This window comes from Oryx dammah, unplaced genomic scaffold, assembly GCF_014754425.2.
Source record: "Oryx dammah isolate SB20612 unplaced genomic scaffold, SCBI_Odam_1.1 HiC_scaffold_24, whole genome shotgun sequence".
Classification (NCBI taxonomy): domain Eukaryota; kingdom Metazoa; phylum Chordata; class Mammalia; order Artiodactyla; family Bovidae; genus Oryx; species Oryx dammah.
In genome coordinates this window covers 16,424,220-16,441,775 of record NW_024070208.1, presented here as the reverse complement: position 1 = coordinate 16,441,775, position 17,556 = coordinate 16,424,220, and the positions used below count along the sequence as shown (strand labels likewise).

The following is a 17,556-nucleotide window of genomic DNA, read 5'->3' as shown; positions in this document are numbered from 1 at the left end:
GCCAAATAAAAAATAATAAATAAACAGATAAAAAAGTAATTGCCGCTTGGGTTTGTTGAAAGTATTCAATAAGATGTGTTATGGTACCCAGCACAGAGCAAGAGTAGATGCAAAATCAATTCCAGTTGAATTTTAATTTTAAAGGTTGAGTGAATGAATTTAAATCAATATAGTGAAATATTTAGTTACTTTCATATAAATAACAATTTATGAATTCAGATTCAAGTAAAATTTGGCACTAACAAGGACCACAGTTAGTGTGTGTCAACTGATTTAATTTTTGAAGTTACCCTATGATATAGGTAGTATTTTTCTCCAATATACATATAAGTTCAGCTAAGGAAAGAGGAAATGCCTGACTCAAGATCTGCTAGTGTACACTGGAATCAGGATTTGTCTCTAAAATTTTACATTTGAGTCCTTTTGCTTTCCCTGTCTACCATCCTCAAATATTTTTTTTGTCTGTTTTAAAATTTTGGTTATTTTTTGGTTTGCATTGTTAAAAGGCTCTTGGCTTTCTCTCTGAATATGTGCCTCACACTTTCTCTTTTATTGTTTTCTGTGTTCATGCTCAGGCACTCAGTCATGTCCGACTCTTTGTGGTCCCGTGAACTGTAGCCTGCCAGGCTCCTCTGTCCAGGGCACTTTCCAGGCAAGAATACTGGAGTGGGTTGCCATTCCCTACTCCAGATTGTTTTGTTGGTGCTTATTTAAACATTTTTGTCCTTGTATTTCTATTCTTCGTGGTTGGGAACGTCTCTAACGGTCTCAGCTGCAGTAGCAGCATACCTGTTTACAAAAGTTGAGAAAATATTGTATTTCCTGCATGAGAAGTTGAACTTAGGTAGCATACATTTCAGCCTGCATCCGTTTTAATGACTCTGTTGGTGCCAACGGGTTATTAAATGTCAGTGAGTATCTAGGGCATTGTTATAAACTAAAGATGCACAAACCTTCTGCTTTTGAAATGGTCATAGCCCACATAGTGTGCTAGATTCAACTTTTTAATACTTAGAAATATTGCAGAGATAACATTTTTATGTACTTAACATTTTGTGAAAATAAAATTTGCAGCTATGAGCAGCCTCTTCCTTTTATAATCTACCTGGCGATAAGAGCTCTCATCATCTTTCACTGAATTGTTGTCAAAAAGGGATAGTAAAATTAGTATTAAACAGGTGTAAGAGTCAGTCTTTATATGGCAGCTGCATATATAAATTGTCTGGAAGTACTCTCATGCTTAGAGAGTATAAATTTTAGAGGTATATTTGAGGTATATTTAGAGGTAAATTTAGGTATATTTGGAACATCTAATTACTTTTGCTCTTTGATTTACCTTTGAAATGCCATATTGTTTATAGAATTGACTTACCTTCTCACTGAACCAAATATTTATTATATTTGTACTATGAGCAATGAATCATGTTAGGTGCTAGGAGAAGGTGCAATTCCTGTCCTCTGGAAGCTGACGTTTCAGTTGGGAGAGGCACGTAACATCCTCTGCGCCATCTGTCTCTGCTGGTCCCTCTTTCTGAAATGCCCTTTGTCACTCTCTTTCCCCTCCTTTGCCTGACCAGCTGCTATGCACTTGGGGAAGTTGGGCTCCACATCTTCTAAGATGCCTCCCTGCCTGCTTCTCTACTCCCATGTCACTGGTACCCCGGGCATGTCACTGGTACCCCGGGCATGTCTCTGCCACAGTGTTTGTCATAGGGGATGATAATTGTCAGTGTGTTTGGTAAACTCCAGATTATGCACTCCTCCAGTTTGTGAGACTGAGTCTTTCGATCTTGTTTTCTGAGGGCTTCTCACATAGTAATTTCCTAATAACAGCTGAGAGGCTTCCCAGGTGGCGCGGTGATAAAAGAATCTGCTTGCCAAGCAAGAGACGTGGGTTCAATCCCTGAGTCAGGAAGATCCCCTGGAGTAGGAAATGGCAACCCACTCCAGTATTCTTGCTGGAAGAATCCTATGGACAGAGGAGCCTGACAGGCCACAGCCCATGGGATCACAGAGTCAGACACAACTATGTGTCTGAGCACAGCATAGCACACAGCAACAACAACAAGAGCTTGATGAACCAGCAAAGATGCTGCAAACACATAGATAGTCATAGAGATTAATTGACAAAGGTAGTATGCTGTCAATATAAAGGATGGGTTATAAACAATATAGATTTTAGGAAGGGAAGAAAGAATAGATTGATGGTCAAGGAAGGATTCTTGGATCGGGGGTCGCTTCATGAGCGTGTGGCCCATGCCACACAGGGCCCTGTGCTCAGAAGGGCTCCATGCTCTGCTGTCAGGGTCAGAAAATTCTTAATCATTTTTGAACAGAAAGACCATCTTTTCATTTGGCACTAGGATTCATAAATTATGTAGCCGGTCTTATTGTTGATTCTAGGAGAATGACTGAGATTTATAGATACTGGAAGTGGGGAGACCAGGCAGGAAGAGGGCATGGGAGTCTGACAGATGCAGTGAGAGGTGTGCCAGGCATGACAGAGGGTTGACAGACCAGTTGAAGAGCACCAGAGGGTTTATGGTGTTAGTATGAGGCTTGAAATATGGATGGAGGCTGAATTTGGACACTGTCCTGGAAGTGATGAGCGCTGTCAGCTGATTCATGAGCAGGACAGTGTTGGGAGGACAGTGTAGCTTTATGAAGAGTAATGCAGTGAGTGGTGAGAGGCAGGTGGGTTAAGGAGCAGCCAGGCAGGAAATCGTGAGTCAGGAAGCTGATGCAAGGCCCAAGGGTTATGGTAGTAAGGGCTTAAATAAGGTAGAAGAGGCACAGAGAGCACAAGATTGGGAAAGACTATGAGGGAAAAAGGGACTTCCCTGGTGGCTCACCAGTTAAAGAATCTGCCTGCAATGCAGGAGATGCAGGTTCGATCCTTAGGTCAGGAAGATCCCCTGGAGGCAGGCATGGCAACCTACTCCAGTATTCTTGCCTGGAGAATCCCATGGACTGAGGGAGTTGGACATGACTGAAGTGACTGAGCATGCATGAATGCTTGAGGGAAAAATAGATGCAATTTTGACCACGTGTGAGAATGAGAAAAAAAATATAGGTCGAGAATCCTCTGGTCTGTCCTTGGCTAATGGTAGACCGCTGCTGGACTGAGGTGAGGGATGGGGTATGGATGAGCTTTTTTGTCAGAAGAAGTATGAGTTCAGTTTTAGGTATTTGAGGTGACAGCAAGATTTCAAAATGGAATTATTCATTTTGTAATTACATATAAATAATCGTTCATGGAGAAGAGAGTTTGCAAAAAGAAAAAATAGGTAACAGGGTGAAATATTGCAAGGACATTAAGACTGAGTCAAGTCCTTCTGATCAGTTTTAGAAGAGCTAGACCTATAAAACCTGTGAGAAAATTGAGGAAATAAGGTAGCATTTCCTAAATTCAGAATCCTCTTTTCCAAATGCACTCCTCCTGAATTCCTGTCTCATTGTGTGTGTGTGTGTGTATGTGTGTGTGCACGCGCGTGCCTGCCTAGTCACTCAGTTGTGTCTGACCCTTTGTGACCCCATGGACTATCGCCTGCCAGGCTCCTCTGTCCATGGGATTCTCTAGGTAAGAATGCTGGAGTGGGTTGCCATTTCCTTCTCCGGGGGATCTTCCTGACTCAGAGTGAACCCTCATCTGCAGATTCTTTATCACTGTGCCACCTCCTGTCTCATTGAATGGTATCATTCTGCACACGCAAGTTCCCATCCAGAAATGGGTGCATCCTTGATCCCTCCTACCCCTTATTTACTCTCTCATCCTATATGTCCACTCAGTCCTTTCTTGTCCTTTCTGCTGGACGCATGTCCCTTGAATCTACCCACCGCTTGTCATCACCTTATACTGTGTGGAGGCAAGCCATCTGCCATGGTCTGATCTTTATCCTCCTTTCCCCGACTCCAGCCCTCACCATCTCCTTCTCATTGGAGGTACCGTTATTTGTCTGAAATACAGGTCTGATTGTGACACTTTCTAAGACCCTTATGAATTGTGTCCCCCCAACCGCCACTGCCCAACACACACACAGAGGATATTGAAGTCCTAATCCCCAATGCCCGTGAATGTCACTTTATTTAGCAATAAGCTGTTTGCAGATGATCACGTTAATATGAGGTCATTGGAGTGGGCCCTGATCCAGTATGACTGTCTCCTCATAAAAAGGGGAAATTCAGACACAGCTGGCATGTGGGTGATGCCTCTGCAAACCAAGGAAACCAAAGGCAGCCAGCAGCAGCAGAAGCTGGGAGAGGGGCATGGAACGGATGGTCCCTCACAGACCTCAGGAGGAACCAGCCTTGCTGTCATCTTGACACACCACCATCTGGTCTCTGCTACACTGTCCAGCCTTTCCTCTTTCTTTGCACCCTCCCCCACCCCCACCCCTAGCTGCCTTGGTTTTTTTTTTTTAATATAAATGACTTTAAAATTTTATATATATTTCTTTTTTTTTGGCTGCACCAAAATATTAGTTATGAGATATTTAGTTGCGCCATGTGAACTCTTAGTTGCCGCCTATGGAATCTAGTTCCCCGACCAGGAATCGTATCTGGGCCCCCTGCATTGGGAGAGCAGAGTCTTAGCCACTAGACCACCAGGGAAGTCCCTACCTTGCACTCATCACTGCGGGAATGCTCAGCTGTGTCACGTTCTAGATGTTTACCTACGATCTTTTGCACATGCCAGCCCCTTGTGGTCAGAGTACATTTCTGCCTCTCCTTTCCATCTCATCCTTTAAAGCTCAGCTTAGCCCCCTTCACTTTATTTATTTAACAAATACTTTTGAAATGCCAGGTGTAGTGTTTAGAAGTTAACAAGACAAACCCAGCCCTTGGCCTCATGGGATTCCCAGTCTAGTAGGAGAGACCAATATCAAATGAGGCAACAGCAGGATGTTGAAGGCATTAAATCGATGGATTGTGGAAAGTGCCTGAGCACACTTCCCAAAGTTGGACCCCAAGCCTGTAATGAGAGAGAACACGAAGGAATTCAAAGCCTGCTGTAGACTCTCACAAAGCTCAGGCCTCTGAGGTGCCATGTATCTTTGAAGGCAGGGGTGCAGGAAAGAGCTGTCAGACAGGAGGGCTGGTAGAAAGCTTATATAAGGATCAGCAAGACACTCCTCACCCCATCCTGACCCCTACCTTGCTGTTAAAAAAGGGAGATTCAAAGAAAGAGCTTTGGGTTATTTTTAAAAATGATAAAAGAAATAAAATGTTCAATAGAAGTTTTGAAGAAAAGGTTAAAAAACTTCCCTGACTGTAGAACAGAAAAGACCAAGGGGGCAGAAAATTAGAAGATCAATTCAGGAAGCCCAACACCCAAATAAAACTAATCCCGAGGAAAAAGAGCATCAAAAAAGTAAGGAAAGAAAATAGGAGAGAAAGAGGGAGAGAAAAACTTCCCAGAACTGAAATCCTTGAATTTCCACATTAAGAGACCACTGAGTTCCTAGCACAGAGGATGGAAATGGACCCCCTTTAAGACATATCATAAACTGTTGCAATGTCAGGCGTATAGTAAAACCCTTAAATATTTCCAGAAAGAAAGAAAAAGTGATATATAAGGGTCATGTCCTTGTGGGTGTGGTCCTAAACCAGGACCATAGGTTGGCAGACCTCTCAACAGCCAGCACTGGAACAGTTTTCTTCATAATTTTGAAAGAAAATGATTGTGTGGACTTCAAGAACAAAGGTAGACTGCGTATGTTTTCAGCTGTAAAACATCTCAAGAAGTTTCTGTCCCATGCAGTCTTCCTCGGGAATCTAACTAAAGGATGTGCTAATGAAGACAAGGAAGTAGACCAAGAAAGTAGAAGGTCTGTGGTCCAGAAGCAGAAGATCCAACGCACAGGAAGAAGGGGATTCCCAGGATGATGGTGAATGGAACTTTCTAGATGGCAGCTGGACAGCAGGACCAGACAGCAAAACAGAAGACTCTCAGAAGGACCTCTCCAGGAGGAACAAAAAGAGGACTGGATCCATTTTTTGGTTTTTCATATTGTGTTTTAGCTCTGTTGGAGAGATTTGGTACAGAATTAATAATAGGCATACAGAAGCCAAACAGATAGAAAAGAAAAGATACAAGAAAGGAAGTATAAACATTTTGCTCTACAGAACTCAGCTATGAATATTTACATCAGTTCAGTTCAGTTCAGTTCAGTTCAGTTGCTCAGTCGTGTCCAACTCTTTGCGACCCCATGAATCACAGCACGCCAGGCCTCCCTGTCCATCACCAACTCCCGGAGTTCACTCAGACTCACGTCCTCCGTGATGCCATCCAGCCATCTTATCCTCTGTCGTCCCCTTCTCCTCCTGCCCCCAATCCCTCCCAGCATCAGAGTCTTTTCCAATGAGTCAACTCTTCACATGAGGTGGCCAAAGTACTGGAGTTTCAGCTTTGGCATCATTCCTTCTAAAGAAACCCCAGGTCTGATCTCCTTCAGAATGGACTGGTTGGACCTCCTTGCAGTCCAAGGGACTCTCAAGAGTCTTCTCCAACACCACCGTTCAAAAGCATCAATTCTTCGGCGCTCAGCCTTCTTCACAGTCCAACTCTCACATCCATACATGACCACTGGAAAAACCATAGCCTTGACTAGACGGACCTTAGTCGGCCAAGTAATGTCTCTGCTTTTGAATATGCTATCTAGGTTGGTCATAACTTTTCTTCCAAGGAGTAAGTGTCTTTTAATTTCATGGCTGCAGTCACCATCTGCAGTGACTTTGGAGCCCAAAAAAATAAAGTCTGACACTGTTTCCACTGTTTCCCATGAAGTGATGGGACCGGATGCCATGATCTTCGTTTTCTGAATGTTGAGCTTTAAGCCAACTTTTTCGCTCTCCTCTTTCACTTTCATCAAGAGGCTTTTTAGCTCCTCTTCACTTTCTGCCATAAGGGTGGTGTCATCTGCATATCTGAGGTGATTGATATTTCTCCCGGCAATCTTGATTCCAGCTTGTGTTTCTTCCAGTCCAGAGTTTCTCATGATGTACTCTGCGTAGAAGTTAAATAAGCAGGGTGACAATATACAGCCTTGACGTACTCCTTTTCCTATTTGGAACCAGACTGTTGTTCCATGTCCAGTTCTAACTGTTGTTTCCTGACCTGCATACAGATTTCTCAAGAGGCAGGTCAGGTGGTCTGGTATTCCCATCTCTTTCAGAATTTTCCACAGTTTATTGTGATCCACACAGTCAAAGGCTTTGGCATAGTCAATAAAGCAGAAATAGATGTTTTTCTGGAACTCTCTTAATTTTTCCATGATCCAGCGGATGTTGGCCATTTGATCTCTGGTTTCTCTGCCTTTTCTAAAACCAGCTTGAACATCAGGGAGTTCATGGTTCACATATTGCTGAAGCCTGGCTTGTAGAATTTTGAGCATTACTTTACTAGCGTGTGAGATGAGTGCAATTTTGCGGTAGTTTGAGGATTCTTTGGCATTGCCTTTCTTTGGGATTGGAATGAAAACTGACCTTTTCCAATCCTGTGGCCACTGCTGAGTTTTCCAAATTTGCTGGCATATTGGGTGCAGCACTTTCACAGCATCATCCTTCAGGATTTGAAACAGCTCAACTGGAATTCCATCACCTCCACTAGCTTTGTTTGTAGTGATGCTTTCCAAGGCCCACTTGACTTCACATTCCAAGATGTCTGGCTCTAGATTAGTGATCACATCATCATGATTATCTGGGTGGTGAAGATCTTTTTGTACAGTTCTTCCATGTATTCTTGCCACCTCTTCTTAATATCTTCTGCTTCTGTTAGGTCCATACCATTTCTGTCCTTTATCGAGCCCATCTTTGCATGAAATGTTCCCTTGGTATCTCTAATTTTCTTGAAGAGATCTCTAGTCTTTCCCATTCTGTTGTTTTCCTCAATTTCTTTGCATTGATCGCTGAAAAAGGCTTTCTTATCTCTTCTTGCTATTCTTTGGAACTCGGCATTCAGATGCTTATATCTTTCCTTTTCTCCTTGGCTTTTCACCTCTCTTCTTTTCACAGCTATTTGTAAGGCCTCCCCAGACAGCCATTTTGCTTTTTTGCATTTCTTTTCCATGGGGATGGTCTTGATCCCTGTCTCCTGTACAGTGTCACGAACCTCATTCCATAGTTCATCAGGCACTCTATCTATCAGATCTAGTCCCTTAATCTATTTCTCACTTCCACTCTATAATCATAAGGGATTTGATTTAGGCCATACCTGAACGGTCTAGCGGTTTTCCCTACTTTCTTCAATTTAAGTCTGAATTTGGCAATAAGGAGTTCATGATCTGAGCCACAGTCAGCTCCTGGTCTTGTTTTTGCTGACTGTATAGAGCTTCTCCATCTTTGGCTGAAAAGAATATAATCAATCTGATTTCGGTGTTGACCATCTGGTGATGTCCATGTGTAGAGTCTTCTGTTGTGTTGTTGGAAGAGGGTGTTTGCTATGATCAGTGCATTTTCTTAGCAAAACTCTATTAGTCTTTGCCCTGCTTCATTCCACATTCCAAGGCCAATTTTGCCTGTTACTCCAGGTGTTTCTTGACTTCCTACTTTTGCATTCCAGTCCCCTATAATGAAAAGGACATCTTTTTAGGGTGTTAGTTCTAAAAGGTCTTGTAGGTCTTCATAAAACCGTTCAACTTCAGCTTCTTCAGTGTTGCTGGTTGAGGCATAGACTTGGATAACTGTGATATTGAATGGTTTGCCTTGGAGACGAACAGGGATCATTCTGTTGTTTTTGAGATTGCATCCAAGTACTACATTTCGGACACTTCTGTTGACCATGATGGCTACTCCATTTCTTCTGAGGGATTCCTGCCCGCAGTACTAGATATAATGGTCATCTGAGTTAAATTCACCCATTCCAGTCCATTTTAGTTCGCTGATTCCTAGAATGTCGACATTCACCCTTGCCATCTCTTGTTTGACCAGTTCCAATTTGCCTTGATTCATGGACCTGACATTACAGGTTCCTGTGCAATATTGCTCTTTACAGCATCTGATCTTGCTTCTATCACCAGTCACATCCACAGCTGGGTATTGTTTTTGCTTTGGCTCCATCCCTTCATTCTTTCTGGAGTTATTTCTCCACTGATCTCCAGTAGCATATTGGGCACCTACTGACCTGGGGAGTTCCTCTTTCCGTATCCTATCATTTTGCCTTTTCATACTGTTCATGGGGTTCTCAAGGCAAGAATACTGAAGTGGCTTGCCATTCCCTTCTCCAATGGACCACGCTCTGTCAGACCTCTCCACCATGACCTGCCCGTCTTGGGTTGCCCCGCAGGCATGGCTTAGTTTCATTGAGTTAGACAAGGCTGTGGTCCTAGTGTGATTAGATTGACTAGTTTTCTGTGAGTATGGTTTCAGTGTGTCTGCCCCTGATGCCCTCTTGCAACACCTACCATCTTAACTTGGGTTTCTCTTACCTTGGGCATGGGGTATCTCTTCACGGCTGCTCCAGCAAAGCACAGCCACTACTCCTTACCTTGGACGAGGGGTATCTCCTTACCGCTGCAGTTCCTGACCTTCAACGTGGGATAGCTCCTCTAGGCCCTCCTGCGCCTGCGCAGCCACCGCTCCTCGGGTGGCTCCTCCCGGCCACCGGCCCTGGCCTCAGGCGTGGGTGGCTCCTCCCAGCTGCCGCCCCTGACCTTGGACGCGGGGTGTCTCCTCCCGGCCGCCACTGGCCTCGGACGTGGGGTACCTCCTCTCGGCCGCCGCCCCTGACGTCGGACGCGGGTGAATATTTACATAGGTGTTGTGAAAACTGCGAGTTGGTTTGAAGGTGTCATAACCTTTAAGATCTTGTTGTAGAGAATGGTGGGAGGGCTGATGCGTACACATGGTGTGAAGGTTAAATCTTCACCTCCCAAGTAAGAAGTTAAAAAAATATATTGAACCTGAAAAAGCAAGGCATAGTATAAGCAAAGCATCAAGAAATATGACGTGGCAGAGAGAGAGCCAAACTGTTGAAAATAATTGTTTCGATGGAATGGGAGTCAGAGGTAGAGAAGAAGTGTGTCAGGAGACCAGTGTTTCATTATAAACCAGGAGGTAATATTTGACTTCTAAAACTATGCACATGTATTATTTTATTAAAAAATTGAAACTTATATCCACATAAAAGACATGTACATAAATGTCCATAGAATATTATTCATAATATCTAACATGTGGAAGAAATTCAAATGTCTATCAGTTAATGAATGAATAAATAAAATGTGATATCTCCTTATGGGCTTCCCTGGTAGCTCAGGTGGTAAAGAATCCACCTGCAATGTAGGAGACTCAGGTTCAATCCCTGGGTCGGGAAGATCCCCCTGGAGAAGGGATGGCTACCCACTACAGTATTCTTGCATGGAGAATTCCATGGACAGAGAAGCCTGGTGGGCTACATACAGCCCATGGGGTTTCAAAGAGTCAGACACGACTGAATGACTGGCACAACATATCCATACAGTGGGTAGTATTCTCCCATAGGAAGGAATGAAGTACCCATGCAAATATAGAAGAACCTTAAAAACATTCTGCCAGGTAAAAGAAGCAAGTCACTAAAGACCACATGTTGTATGATTCCATTCATATGTCCATAACAGAGAAATCTATTGGTGTAAATAATACAATAATAGCTGGCAGTTTGGGAGGTGGGGTTGAATGGGGAGTAACTGCTGATGGTACAAGGTGTCTTTTGGGGGTGATGAAAATGTTCTGGAAGCATATAGTGTGATGTTGCCCAACTCTGTCAGTATACTAAAAATCCCTGAATTTCACTTTTAAAAGATGAGTCTTATGGTATGTGAATCATATCTCGAAAGAGCCATTATTAACAAAGAAGAATTGGGTTGCATCAGGATAGAGTTGGAAAATAATATTTTTACTAAATAATTTATTGCACCTTTTGCATTTTGAGCCCCATGAAGATCTTATTAATCAATAAAGTAATTTTTAACTTTAAATGAATAGTGTTTAAAACGTGATGAAAGAGAGTATCCTAATCAACACTCATGTATTCAACACTTACTTTTGCCAAGTCTCAACGTTTTACTGTGGACATAGTAGGATTCTTCTGCCTGCCTTCCCACCATCTCCCTAACTTGCCAGAGGTAACTATGTTCTTGAACTGGTATCTATCATTACTTAGATGTATTTTTATTATGAACACCCACATATACAGAGACATCCAAAAACTAGACTATAATAGTTCTTTAAAATGTATAGAAATATATTGGTGTTATTCTGCAATTTTGCTTTCCACCACCTTTATATTTTTAAGACTTTCTCTTGCTTTGGCAATCTAGTTCTACTTTGCTCATTTTCCCTGCTAGACACTATATTGAACTGCAGTTTATTCACTCTCCTGTTACTTTCATATTTTTGCTGTCAAGCAAAAGTGCAGTAAACATTCATTCACTACTTCATCTCATTCCATAACTGAGCCAGTAAAGACCTGCCTGTAATTAAGCTTATAAGCTTAATTACAATAAAGGACAGAAATGGTATGTACCTAAAGGAAGCAGAAGATATTAAGAAGAGGTCACAGGAATACACAGAAGAACTGTACAAAAAAGATCTTCACCACCCAGATAATCACAATTATGTGTTCACTCACACTCACCTAGAGCCAGACATCCTGGAATGTGAAATCAGGTGGGCCTTAGGAAGCAGCACTACAAACAAAGCTAGTGGAGGTGATGGAATTCCTGCTGACCTATTTCAAATCCTAAAAGATGATGCTGTGAACGTGCTGCATTCAATATGTCAGCAAATTTGGAAAACTCAGCAGTGGCCACAGGACTGGAAAAGGTCAGTTTTCATTCCAATCCCAAAGAAAGGCAATGCTAAAGAATGTTCAAACTACCACACAATTGCACTCATCTCACACACTAATAAAGTATTGCTCAAAATTCTCCAAGCCAGGCTTCAGCAATACATGAACCGTGAACTTCCAGATGTTCAAGCTGGATTTAGAAAAGGCAGAGGAACCAGAGATCAAATTGCCAACATCCTCTGGATCATGGAAAAAGCAAGAGAGTTCCAGAAAAACATCTATTTCTGCTTTATTGACTATGCCAAAGCTTTTGACTGTGTGGATCACAATAAACTGTGGAAAATTCTGAAAGAGATGGGAATCCCAGACCACCTGACCTGCCTCTTGAGAAATCTGTATGCAGGTCAGGAAGCAACAGTTAGAACTGGACATGGAACAACAGACTGGTTCCAAATAAGAAAAGGAGTACATCAAGGCTGTATATTGTCCCCTGCTTATTTAACTTCTATGCAGAGTACATCATGAGAAACACTGGGCTGGAAGAAGCACAAGCTGGAATCAAGATTGCCGGGAGAAATATCAATCACCTCAGATATGCAGATGACACCACCCTTAGGGCAGAAAGTGAAGAAGAACAAAAGAGCCTCTTGATGAAAGTGAAAACGTTGGCTTAAAGCTCAACATTCAGAAAACTAAGATCATGGCATCTGGTCCCATCACTTTATGGCGAATAGATGGGGAAACAGTGGAAACAGCGGCTGACTTTATTTTTCTGGGCTCCAAAATCACTGCAGATGGTGATTTCAGCCATGAAATTAAAAGAAGCTTGCTCCTTGGAAGGAAAGTTATGACCAACCTAGACAGCATATTAAAAAGCAGAGACATTACTTTGCCAACAAAGGTCCATCTAGTCAAGGCTATGGTTTTTCTAGTGGTCATGTATGGATGTGAGAGTTGGACTATAAAGAAACCTGAGCACCGAAGAATTGATGCTTTTGAACGGTGGTGTTGGAGAAGACTCTTGAGAGTCCCTTGGACTGCAAGGAGATCCAACCAGTCCATCCTAAAGGAGATCAGTCCTGGGTGTTCACTGGAAGGACTGATGTTGAAGCTGAAACTCCAATATTTTGGCCACCTCATGCGGAGAGCTGACTCATTTGAAAAGATCGTGACACTGGGAAAGATTGAGAGCAGGAGGAGAAGGGCACGACGGAGGATGAGATGGTTGGACGGCATCACTGACACAATGGACATGGGTTTGAGTGAACTCGGGGAGTTGGTAATGGACAGGGAGGCCTGGCGTGCTGTGGTTCATGCGGTTGCAAAGAGTTGGACACAACTGAGTGACTGAACTGAACTACTGCATGCACGCTGAATCTCTTCGTCACTTCGGTCGTGTCCAACTCTCTAACCCTCTGGAATGTAGCCCTCCAGGCTTCACTGTCCATGGGATTCTCCAGGCAAGAATACTGGAGTGGGTTGCCATTCCCGTCTCCAGGGGATCTTCTGGACCCAGGGATCCCACCCGTGTCTCCTGCATCTCTTGCACTGACAGGTGGGCTCTTTTCTGCTAGTGCCTCTGAGCTTATGTTTGGAAGGAGACCATACGCTTAATTTAAAAACCTATATTTTAGAAGGTATTAAATCTGTAGAAGCCTTAGAGCAGAATGAGGGTGACTGAAAATGACAAGAGTAGGACTACAATTTTAAATGGTTGGGGAAGGAATCCAAGTCATCTCTTTGTAAAAATAGTTATTAATTTAAATGTTTATTTGGCTATGTCAGGTCTTAGTTGCCTCAGGTGGTGGGATCTTCGTTGCCGCCTGCAGGATCTTTAGTTGCAACACGTGGGTTCTAGTTTCCAGACCAGAGATTGAACTCAGGCGCCCTGCATTGGGAGTGTGGAGTCTTAGACACTGGACTTACAGGGAAGTTCCCATTTCAGGAAGTCATCCATTTCTGTGTTAAGGGTGCCTAGTAAACCACTTCCAAATCTCAATTGTTTACAGCAAGGAACCTAGGTTCCTGGGTCAGCTGGGACGACTCTGCTTTGGAACACAGGTCAACTGGAATTGCCCTGGGCTGTGCAGTGGGTTCAGGTTCACTTCAAGCATCTCCTCCTTCCCGTTGAACAAAGATGTGATTTTCTCAGAGCTTTCCTGGTGGCTCAGTGGTGAAGAATCTACCCGCAATGCAGGAGACGTGGGGTTCATATCCTGGATCAGGAAGATCCCCTGGAGGAGGGCATGGCACCCCACTCCAGTGTTCTTGCCTGGAGAATCCCATGGATAGAGGAGCCTGGTGGGCTGCAGTCCATGGGGATGCAGAAAGTTGGACACGACTGAAATGACTGAGCATGCATGCATGCTCGTTGTTTTCTCATGGTCAGTGGACTCAGAAGTACAGGAGACCAAGTTGAATCATGGAAGCACATTCAAGACCTCTGTTTGTGTTTTTTTCTGCTAACAATCAAAAGCTCAAACAAGTTGCATGAAACAAGCCCAGGTAGGAGGAGAGCATGCTGTACCAGCCTGAGTGGGAGGTCCTGCGTCATCTCAGAGCAAATATGTCAGTGTATAATTCTACAGTGGAGAGGTAGTGTAGATTTGGAAATTGTAATTTTAAAAAATTGAAGGAAAATTAAAAATAATACCTAATTCATAGGATTTTTGTGAGAAATAAATAAAAATAGTGTATGTGAACTATCTAGTCCAGAAAGTAAAACTGTTAGTCATTGAATCATCTCCGACTCTTTGCATCCCCCACCAGGCTCCCCTGTCCGTGGAATTACCCAGGCAAGAATAGTGGAGTGGGTAGCCATTCGCTTCTCCAGGGGATCTTCCTGACCTAGGGAATGAACCCAGGTCTCCCACTTTGCAGGCAGATTTTTTTTTTTAACCATCTGAGCCACTAGGACCTCCAAGTCCAGAGCCTGGTCTAAATAGTGAAAGACTAGTTAACACTTACGTAGCATTTCCTATGTGCCGCACGCTCTTCCAAGTTCCTTCACAGCAATGTACCAAGCAGACACTGTTCTCATCCCGACCTTCTAGATGAAAAGCATTAAATAATTTGCCCAAGGTCACACACCTCACACAGCAGTGCATGCTCAGTTGCTAGGTCATGTCCGGCTCTTTGTGACCCCAAGGTTCCTCTGTCCATGGGATTTTTCAAGACAAGAATACTGGAGTGGATTGCCATTTCCTTCTCCAATACAGCAGCAGAGCTGAGGTTTGACAACCAGAGAAGCGGCCCAGCACCTTTACTCCTAGTCTTTGTTCTGCACGCCTCCCAGACCCTGAGTCTGGGTTAGTGCTATGTATTCACACGGGCACCCAGCTCTTCTTCTGTCATGGTTCTGAGTACCACTGCGAAGTCACTGGTCTGCATCCTTGACTACAGTGGACATTCTGCAAAAACAGAGATTATGTTCATCTTAATTACTCTTATGCCCTGTGCATCAACTATCAGGGGCAGGGGAGGGGCAGTAGGGTGAGGTAGAGGTGGTGTCCCCTTTGATCAATTCCCACAGTGTGTGAAGGGCAAATGGAGAAATCATAAGCAGTTAAAGATGCTCAAAAAACACGAAATAATTGATGGAGCAATGTATCTAAACAGAAGATACAAGATTAAGATGCAGACCTTTTGACCTTGAAAAGAGAGATGACACCTCCGTCTCTAAGTATGAAAGAGAAGGAGAAGGTGGGTCTTGTGAGAGTTGAGGAGGCTGGAGAAAGGAGTTCACACCTAATGACTTGGGTATCATCTCAGTCTACAGGGGCAGGAATCTTGGAGCAGGAAAGGATGCAGGAGGGTGGAATGAGAGATTGAGGAAAGAGACGAGAATCTCTTCGGTCTAACTTTGGAGTTCTGTGATGATCTCTTTGATACTATGATGAAGCCAGAAAAAAAGCCCATATATACAAAATCATGCATAAAATGCTTAGAGTCTGTGAACTCCAGTTTGAGGATACCTGCTGTCAGGCAGGAATGAAATTGAACAAAAGTATGTCTAAGAAGTAATTCGAAGGCAAGCAGCTTGAATTTATAGCATTTCAACTCTGTTTCTGGGACTTTATACAGCAACGGTTCAGTGGCTGGAGCATAGCAGCTGATGTTTTAGGAACTGAGGCTGTGAGCATACAGGGGTGGGATACAGGAGGGAGGGCCGCAGGAGTAGAGGGAAGGCAAAGCACAGGCCAGGGGAGTGGCGGAGGTGGCAGGACAGGCATGTGGATGGTGGGGTAGGAGGTGGGAGGGGTCCTCTCTGAGCACAGGCCATCGGCAGGGCATGATTTATAGAAAGTGAAAATGAAAGTCGCTCAGCATCAGTGGGGCATGATCTATAGAAAGTGAAAGTCACTCAGTGGTGTCCTGGAATTCTCCAGGCCAAAATACCAGAATGGGTAGCCTTTCCCTTCTCCAGGGGATTTTCCCAACCCAGGGATCGAACCTAGGTCTCCTGCATTACAGGTGGATTCTTTACCAGCTAAGCCACAAGGGAAGCCCAGAATACTGGAGTGGGTTGCCTAGTTCCTTCTCCAGGGGATCTTCCCGACCCAGGAATGGAATCGGGGTCTCCTGCATTGCAGGCGGATTCTTTACCAACTGAGCTATCAGGGCAGCCCCTAAGAATAATAAGACCCAGATGGGTCTACTGTTCATTAGCATGCTGCACAAGCAATTCTAAACACTGACAGAGATAAAATACTCCTCTAAAACAGCTTTGGTCTAACACCTAAACAGTTGCCTGCCTCCACTGGGTAGCCTGGTGCTGCTGGGAGGCAGATGGCGAGATTGAAACTGAAGGAGTGGCCAGGATGTGGGTGAGATGGTGGTTGTTGGCTGAGGTGGGGCCAGGGCTGAGCCAGTGCTCGCGTGGAGGGTTCCTGCAGGTGGGTGGTTGCAGGCAGCACAATTCAATGGCTTTCATCTCCTAGAATGTAGACATCGCCTGGAATCTGATGTGTGTGTGTGTATGTGTGTTTTGACCTGAATCAGCTGCTAGGCATAACCACACATTTTGCCCTTTTCCAGCATCATCTCTGCTGACATCTGCCTCTGCCTCAGTGTTCCACTGCCTTTTCGCCTCTTTCATCGATGGCATTTACTGACTTACATGTTTTCCTCCTCTAGACTGTGTGCTCCTTGAGAGCTGCGGTCGTGTCTTACTCAATTCTGAATCACCAGTGCTGCCAGACAGGCACTCACACACCCACTGCAGCCACGCCCCCAGTGTGTGCCCCTTTAGATCCCTCGGAGTTCTGATGACCAGGCTCCAGTAGACACAGGAGAGCAGAGGGCTGCTCTCCTCCCTGGTAAATGAGATGAGTCTCTGTTCTTCTTTATGAAACGTTACTGTCACCCCTCCATTCCATCCTGAAACCACAAGGGGTGCAGACTAGGGAGATCCACAGCGATCTCACATATTTTCATCCTTCAGGATGGCCACATTATCTGTGCTGCTGCACGGGTGACCGATGATTGACCCACCAAAGTGGAAACCACCGGCATTTGGCTGCTTTGTAGGGTGATCAGTCCTGTCACAGTGATGCATGGATGTGTCTCTGGTGTCCTGAAAGAATTTAGGTGCCTCTTGAACCCCCAACCCCTGCACTGTATTACTTGGAAGTAAGGATGCAATGGAGAAAATGAGGTCCAGTTCACCCCCTCAGTCTTCCCTGGGGAGTCACAAGAGGGTTGACGGTTCTCTGTGAGGTGAACTACTCTAGAACGGGCTGAATCTTCACCATCTCTTCCTGTTCTTCTGCCTACCTTCTCCCCAGAGA

At 44.2% G+C, this 17,556-nt stretch overlaps 1 protein-coding gene across 1 annotated transcript in view; it reads left to right on the top strand.

Moving 5' to 3' along the window:
* Window positions 1–17,556, top strand: part of LCP1 (lymphocyte cytosolic protein 1) — a 99,802-nt gene that overhangs the window by 20,897 nt on the left and 61,349 nt on the right. The window lies entirely within an intron of this gene.